Here is an 8,598-nt window from a genome sequence, read left to right as displayed (position 1 = left end):
GTGTCATTAAACTTGCTAATTAATTAAGGAGAAGTGTGTGTGTGTGTGTGTGTGTGTGTGTGTGCAACAAACATGCATACACGTATGATCGTTCTCTGTGTGTGCCTACCTGCACACATGGGCATTGCGGAAAGTGTCTTTCTTGAATTTTCGCAGCAAACAACTGAGAGTGGGTTAATATGTCCATTTTATGTTTGGGTAAAGTGAGGTGCAGAGAGGAGTAACTCAGGCAACGCAGGCAAGGCCACGGTCTCGGGAGGAGGAGCCCGGGAGGTAAACCCAGCTCTGTGGCCTGGAGCGGCTCTAAGCACTGACTCATCAGCTTGTAGCATCCAGACAAGGTGGGGCACAGGAGCCGATCTGGAGCCAGTGAGCCTGCTCTCACGCTCCTGGACATACCTTAAAAGCTAAAGAGGAAAGTGTCTGTCTTCATTGTTTTCTGAAATACTGCTCCCTCCTTGGAAACCGACAGACATGCTGGAGATGGCCGGGTCTGCGCCTAATGCTTCAGGTTGTCCTTCCAAGCTTGATTTACTCGTGCTATGCAGATTCTCATAGGGAAGGAGCAGTAAATCGACGAGTAAACGCCCAGCAATCACCAAGTAATCAATGCATCTCTGAGGGACAGGCGACTGTTTTCCCTCGGATTCTTCCTTGGCGTTGGTGTTGTCTTAGTGGGGCTGAGTTTCTTAATCGCCTTCTCATGTAAATGTAGAAAAAATCAAAATAAAGCCTGAAGATGCAGTTAGAGCAACCTGAAGCTGACTGCATGGTTCATCCGTTTGACGTTTTGAGAGATTTCTTCTAGGTCTTTTTTCTACCCATATTTTTATATATCTTTTAAATTTTTTAAAAGATTTTATTTATTTATTTGACAGAGTTCACAAGTAGGCAGAGAGGCAGGTGGATTGGGGGTAGGGGTGGGGAAGCAGGCTCTCTGCTGAGCAGAGAGCCTGACTCGGGGCTCAATCCAGGACCCTGAGATCATGATCTGAGCTGAAGGCAGAGGCTTTAACCCACTGAGCCACCCAGGTGCCTCTATATTTTTATATATCTTGAGATCATATTACATGTGATTTTCTTCCATTATTTTTAAGAATTATTAAAGAAAGATTTTATTTATTTGTTTGAGAGAGAGAGAGCCTGTGTGCGCATGAGTTGGGGGAGGGGCAGAGGGAGAAGCCCACTCCTGCTGAGCAGAAAGCCCTATATGATGCCGGGAGTGAGCAAGACCCCAAGATCATGATTTGAGCCAAAGGCAAACGCTTAATCAATGGACCCACCCAGATGTCCCTTCCATTAATTTTACTTAAAATTGTAACATGATGCTCTTTCATTTTATTGCTGGTTTTAGTCACGGGGGTCCAACCTAAAAGCCTGTCTCTAAATGTCCACCCTGAGAGCATACGCTCTGCCTGACTAAAATAAGGCTTCAATAAACATTATTGTGCCTACCACTGTGCTTAGTTGGTATATTTCTGACTATTTCTGATTACTTATATATTTTTTAAAGATTTCCTTTATTTATTTGAGAAAGTGAGAGAGAGCATGAGAGGGGAGAAGGTCAGAGAGAGAAGCAGACTCCCCATGGCGCTGAGAGCCCGATGTGGGACTCGATCCAGGGACTCTGGGATCACGACCTGAGCTGAAGGCAGTCGCTTAACCAACTGAGCTACCCAGGCGCCCTCTGATCACGCCTGAGAGCAATAAACAGAAGAAAAGAAGGCTGACAACAGCCTCAAAAGACCTGAGCCAGCTAGAATGCGTTTAATGCACCTCAGTGAATTACTTTTTACAGGAATGCTGTCTCCTTCCCCTGATCCTGCTCTCCTTTTAAATCTTTCTTAACTTTGATAGGAATTCAGATACTTCGTCACTGATTTGGTTCCACTTGATTTGCGATCAGAGGCTAACACATCTAGGGCTGGCCAGCATTGAGAGGCTTTGGTCTTAAAGCAAACGTTTGAGTAAACCATTAAAAACAGACCCAGGTCTCATCTTCCACCGCCCGCATGTGCCGCACGTGCGAATTCCGGGGCCTCTCACCCTGGCTTGTTTACAGATGTACAAGATGTACTGATGGTACAAAATGGGCCACAGCCAACCACCTTCCACCTGACCTCCAGAAGGGAGCTTTCGCCAAGTCAGGTCCTGCTCAACTGAAATTTCTGTCCCCCAGGAAGGAGTTTTAATTTTACTAATTTTCTCCCTTGTTTTCTGTTATCAATTTTGTTGACTCTTACATTTATCATTATTTTCTCATTATTTGAGCTTGTTTGGGATTTAACTTGTTCTTCTTTTTTCTACTTTCTAAAATAAATGTGTACATAATTGATTGGGAATACTTACTGTTTTTGAAGAAAGAATTTGAACACTATAAATTTTCCTCTTAATACTGCTTTAGCTGTGTGCCACACATTTTGATATGTGAGTACTATTTTTTTTAATGCTGTCATTCAATCAAAAATATTTCCTAATTTCTCTTGTGTTTGATCCTTTGATCAGTGAGATGGAAAGAAGTGTGGCTTATTTAATTTCCAAGTTTTGGGAGATTTTACATGCATCATTCTGCAACTTACTCCAAATTTAATTCCATTATGATCCAAGTTACTTTGATTTCAAGTCTTCAGCTTTTTGGGATTTACCTTATCAACTGGAACACAGTCTAAAATTTCACAGCTTTTTGAGCAGACTGTGTTTTTTGCTATTGTGTTGGAACATCCTTAGTTTCCTGTAAATACCAGCTGGATCAAGTTGTGTTTAATGTGTCTTCTGTATCCTAATAACTTCCTGTCTACTTGAGGTCTGCATTAGTAAGGCAGAATACTGACGTCTGCAACTATAATTATAGAGTTTTCTACTTTCAGGTCTATCCATTTTTCTTTTATCATTTTGAAGCTCTGATACTCCTATATGTTTAGGATTGTTCTGCTGTCTTTATCAATATACTCTCCTATAATTATAAAATGCCTTCTTTTATTCTTAACAATAATCCTTATTTCGAAATATACTTTGTTTGATACAAGAGGCACTCTGGCTGTCTTTTCTTAGTGTTTGTGGATTGTAGATTATCTCATCTCCTTTTAGCTATCTTTTTTTTTTTTCCTTTTATTTAAAGTGGGTTCCTTTTTACACCCACCTCTGACTTCTATTTGTCATTTAGATCATTTACATTTAATGTGCTTATAATTAATTCTATTTAACTGGGTGATGGACATTAAGGAGGGTGCGTAATGTAATGAACCCTGGAGATTGTGTAAGACTGATGAATCACTGAACTTTACCTCTAAAACCAATAATATTATATGTTAATTAATTTAATTTAAATATAAATTTAAAAAAGAAAAAACACTATAGTTTTATTTAAATACAAAATTTTATTTATTTATTTATTTATTTATTTTTGCAATTTGTTTTTTATCAGTCCTTTTCTTTTCTTTTCCTTTCTTTCTACACTTTTGTTGGAATAATTAAGTGATCTTGCTTTAATGTCTACTCTCCACTTATTAGTTACACCTCCAATGGGCTGCTGTCCCTAATTTCCTTACTTCTGGGTCATTCTACTTGCATCATTCCCCTATCCACCCAGCCTATCCCCAGCCATAGCTTTTTTCATCCTTATATTCCCAGGGGCCCTGTTTGTAATCTCTCAAAGAAGAGGGTTCATGCTCACCCCTAAGAGGAGGAGGTGGGCTTCCTCAGGTGTGCTCTCAGCCTCTCTGGGTAAGTAGACTCTGTCAGGTTCTAATAACACTATCCAACACATGATTTAGTTAGAAAAAGGACCTGGAATGAAAAAAGGATTAAGCCTAAAGAGAGATCATTTCTGTGAATTAAATTTTCATTGATCATTTACTTTGTATTTTGAAAAATTGGGGCCAAACCTGGAAATCATTCTGAGGTAAGGATCTTCAATTTCAGTTCAATATAAATGACAGCTACACTTGTGGAGAGCATAACTGGGCATGTAAAGTTGTCCAGTCACTGTGTTGTGCTATAACTCATGTAGCATTTTGTGTCAATTATACTTAAATAAAAAATATAAATGTATTAACAAAATTTCAATTCAACTTAATTTTCTTTGGTCTTGATAATTCTACATTTACTAGATGTAACCTCAAATTCATATTGGTTTAATGATATTAAGTTTGTGATTATTGTTTGTTGGTTGGCTGTTTTTTGTTTTGCTTTTTAAATGAAAACATCTGTTTTGGCCACCAGAATCACGTTTTGTTCCTTTTGCAAAGATGGGCTGGACTTTTGTCCAGCTGTGGGTCAGGATGACATTCTGCCAATCTCTCAAGTATTAGCTCACAGTCTTGTGTTTGAGATACGCGGGAGTCTGGCCAACACGGACAAACACAGAAGTATTTAATGTTCTTTAAAAATTAGAATTTCTCTTTAAGGGTATTCTGATGAAGGTTGAATTTTTATTCCTTCAATTTACTGGTATGTATAATACTTTAATTTTCCTCGACAATGTTTCTGGCCATAAAGATATATTAGAAGCCCATGTTTCTGGATCCTGGTTCCAGAATGATAAGGTGAAGGACATCCAAATGTTATTTATGTTTCACATGGAAATGATTCTTTTTTACCCTTCCAACCCAAAAAGGAAACTAATCAAATAAGTAAATAACAAAATAAGTGTATCTCGAACTTCACATTGTTCCTAATGACCTCAGATGATATGGACAAACTGTCAAAAATGCGATTTGCATCATTTTTTAAAAGATTTTTATTTAAAAGATTTTTCTAAAGATTTTATCTTTAGATATCTTTAGACTTAGATTTTATCTAAAAGATTTAAAAGATTCTTTATTTTAGAGAAAGAGAGTATCTGAGCAAGAGGGGGTCTAGGAGCAGAGGAAGAGGGAGAGACAGAGAAGCTGGAGCAGACTCCCCACTGAGTGCTGAGTCCCACGTGGGTTTGCTCTCCAACTCTGAGATCATGACCTGAGTCCAAACCAAGAGTGGAATGCTTAACTGACTTGAGCCACCTAGGTGCCCCTGCATCATGTTTTAAAACAATAAATATTGTACGTGTCTTGGCTTGGCCTGCTCTAGAAAAATACCCTAAACCAAATGTCTTGAGTAGAAGTTTGTTTTCTCACAGGACTGGGGCCTGGAAAGAGAAGACCAAGGGGCTGAGTGACTTGGGCTTGGTGAAGACTTTCTTCCTGGCTTGTAGATGGGTGCCTTCTTGCTCTGTCCTTATTTTGGGATCTCTTGTTTGTGCTTATGTGGAGAGAGATAATTTGATGTCCTCTTTTTATAAGGACACTAATCCAATTACAGAGCCCCAAGCCTCATTACCTCATGTAGGCCTAATTACTTCCCAAAGGGCCATTTCCCAGTATGATTGCTTTGGGGATTGGGAGTTTAATATCCTTCCCATAATAATATGTAAGCATCATTCATTCTTTGAAACTTGCAAGGGTGGGTTTCAAATTAAAATAAGGTATGAAAAGTTATTCCTTATGCAAGGTATGAAAAGTTTTTCCTCATTTTCATTGGTATGTCATTGTTTCAGAAACAGAAAATGATTGCTTCTAGAACCAAAACTGAACTAAAAAAATCTGCAAGAAATGTAACTGAAATTCCATGAGGGAAAACTTGCAGTTTAAAAAACACTGTTTCTCTCTCTCTCTCTCTCTCTCTCAAATAAATAGATAAAATCTTCTAAAAACATTTAAAAAGACACTGCTACTATTACAAATAAAAACAGAAAAATCTCCAGCATCAGCATGGAGGGCAGGCAGGAGGCTATTAAGTCAACCCGGTTAAAAGTCATAAAATCCTGTTAGCTGGGTGATTGGCCAATGGTGCTTCTTCATGAGACCTGGAGAAGCAGAGTGATTCCTGGGGTGGGTGGGGGGGGGTCGGAGAACCTCAGAGCACCCACCGTCTACCTGCTCTCTCTCACTGCCTCTTTCCTTGGGCCAGTTTGTGCCCGATTCTGAGCATCATGAAAAGGAAGCTGTTGAGTCTTCTGAGTGCACCTAGCTCTATTCATGGGGAGAATGGCTTCTCCCATTAGCCAGGCTCTGCTCAGAGCCTGAGGGCTGGGTTCCTTAGAGGGAGGCTGTTGTTTTAACTAAACGGACCAGCAATCAAGGAGGAGGGACAGGTCTGTGCAGAGGAGCGTCTGCTGTACTGACCTCACTGCCTGGCACAACAAGAACCCCACTTTCTCCAGCATGGGCATTGCGCCATTGTTCCCATGCTCCAGCATCCCCTCTGCGGCGGTGATGCCCCAAGAATAAATGGGAGCTCCATCCTGTTTGAGACCCTGGAAATGAACCATGTGGCGAAAAGCGGTTGACAAGCAGAAACTTTCAGACGTTTTTCTGTCTGGTACTATCACTGGAAACATTTCTTACCTCTCACTAATTCATCAAAGCTTCCCACGAGGCATCTTAGGGCTCACAGGTCTGGGCCAGAGCTGTTTCCTTTCTTTGCACTGGGAGAGATTAACTTTTCTCATATCTCTGCTCTCCGAGGGCCGTGGGATCTTGATCATTTTGTTAGGACACCGAGATCCCCCTAAAAGCCCTTTCTCCCATGGGACTGAGATCCAGGGCAAGGGGCTCCTAAGCACCCCATCTGGCAGTCACGTGGCCAGATGAGGGAGGGACGCCGTTGCCTAAGACTCAGGCTTGGGCCTGGCCCGGAGACGCCGGCTGGCTTCGCCATTCCCAAATCAGAGACTGAGAGGAGAGCAGTGTGGTGGCGAGGAGACCGGACCCAAGCATGAAACAAAGACACACGAATCCACTAGACGGTCCCCTCTCATCTAGCCCCCACTGACCTTCTTTGGCTGGGGGGCCTTTCCCTCATGGGCGAGTCCTCTTTGTTGGCCACGTGGTGGCGTCGTAGTGGCCGGGGCTGGCATTCCGGTAAAAGAATGAGGAAAACTGTAAAACAGTTACTTCACCAACCCCGGGCACACCGTAGTTCCACAACGTGGCCAACAACACGGAAAGCACTGCTGTCCCAACACTGAGCTAGGTTTTCTGAATCCCGTGCTAAGCACTGTGCCGCCAGAACAGAGCACCCCTGGAGTTTTAAAGGACTCTTAATCACTAACCCAGCAAATATATGCGTGCAGGTCTGGATAGCGTTTCATGTCTTCAGAAAATGATTCATGCAAAATATCTCAAATGACAAGAAATCGCTGAAGGCCGACGCCCTAATTTTAGATGTACTGATGGGAGATATCACTTAAAGTAAAACGCTAAGTTTCTGATGTCATGGGCACCGATCATGGTGCTATTTACAGTTAAATAAGGGGGACTAAGCACAGATGATAACATGCCAAGCGGTAATTTCGTCTGATGAAACCGTGATTATAAATTGGCCATCAGTACCCTTCCTCTCACTTCACGTTCATTTACGGTGACAGATCAGTGCCTTTCCCCCAATGCAAAGTGGCCAGTAATGTTATGTGAGACAATCTCTAGCAGGGAAAGGAGGGGAGGGAAAAAAAAAAAAAAAAGAAAGAAAAAAACCTGATAAGTCGGGGCATTAAAGTTACGGGCCGAGCAGATCTACACCAACCACTTAAGCACACTCATTATTATGGCTACTGCTCCCCCAGGCCACTGGAGACTTGATAATTTAGTCAGCATTATGCAGTTTGAAGTGTTTCATGTTCTGCATGGGAGCCGGCTGCAATTCAAGTATCAGTAGCCATGAAAAATATGCACATACGTTTAGTAGGAAAATCTCCAAGGGGACAACAGAGGAGATGGGCATATGTCGTCGCTGTGTGATGGCGAGTTTCTGTGAATTAATCATCTGGACATAGTTTATCACCATTTTTCATTTTGCCAGAAACATCCCCCCTTCATTTGTTGGAGAAGCTTTATTATACATGCGCATCCTGGAAAGATAATAGGACCACGACCTCTGATGCTTCAGTGCAACAGGGTTTTGTGGGCTCTGTCTGGCACCCACGGCTTCCCCACCGACGGAGCTCTCTGATAGAAAGCGTGATTGCTTACTTCATCTAGTTTAGGGCCCTGGCTCTCTTTCGAGCTGCTACTTTATTACATCAATTACCGCAAACCATCGCCTTGTATAATTTATGGGGAAGAATCCAATTGCATTCAAGTCGTCTTTTAAATGTAAGACATCCTTTGTTCACTTGCTTCCAAATATTAAAATTTTTATCACATGTCCTAGGAACCAGCAGTGTTTCATTTTCCGTGTGGATTTAAACATCTGGCTAGACATGTCACCTGTGCAATTTGTTTGTTTAATTCGAGGGTTGGAATGGGGGTTGTTTTGCCTCCCAGATAAGATATTTCTGAGTGAAATACCTAATCTTTAAAGTGCAGTTAACATAAATGGCAATTTTTAGAAATGAATCCCTAATGCCTTTAAAGCTGGGGGTGAACGTGCCTGTCAGAATTCTGGCCCGCAGTTACGCCATTTGGTTGTTGTTTTGCTTTAGAAGTCCCGAAATGTGCTGCTATGGTTAGCAGTGTAAGTGTAAACCACAGCAATTGCTTTTGACACTTAAAAAGGATTTTATTGACAGTTGGAAACACGTTGGGGATTTGAAAAGAGTACTTTTCCATCTGTAATACTTGG

Source organism: Mustela lutreola, chromosome 5 (assembly GCF_030435805.1).
Source record: "Mustela lutreola isolate mMusLut2 chromosome 5, mMusLut2.pri, whole genome shotgun sequence".
NCBI lineage: Eukaryota > Metazoa > Chordata > Mammalia > Carnivora > Mustelidae > Mustela > Mustela lutreola.
The sequence above is the reverse complement of the archived record's forward strand: the minus strand, read 5'-3'. Positions refer to the sequence as shown.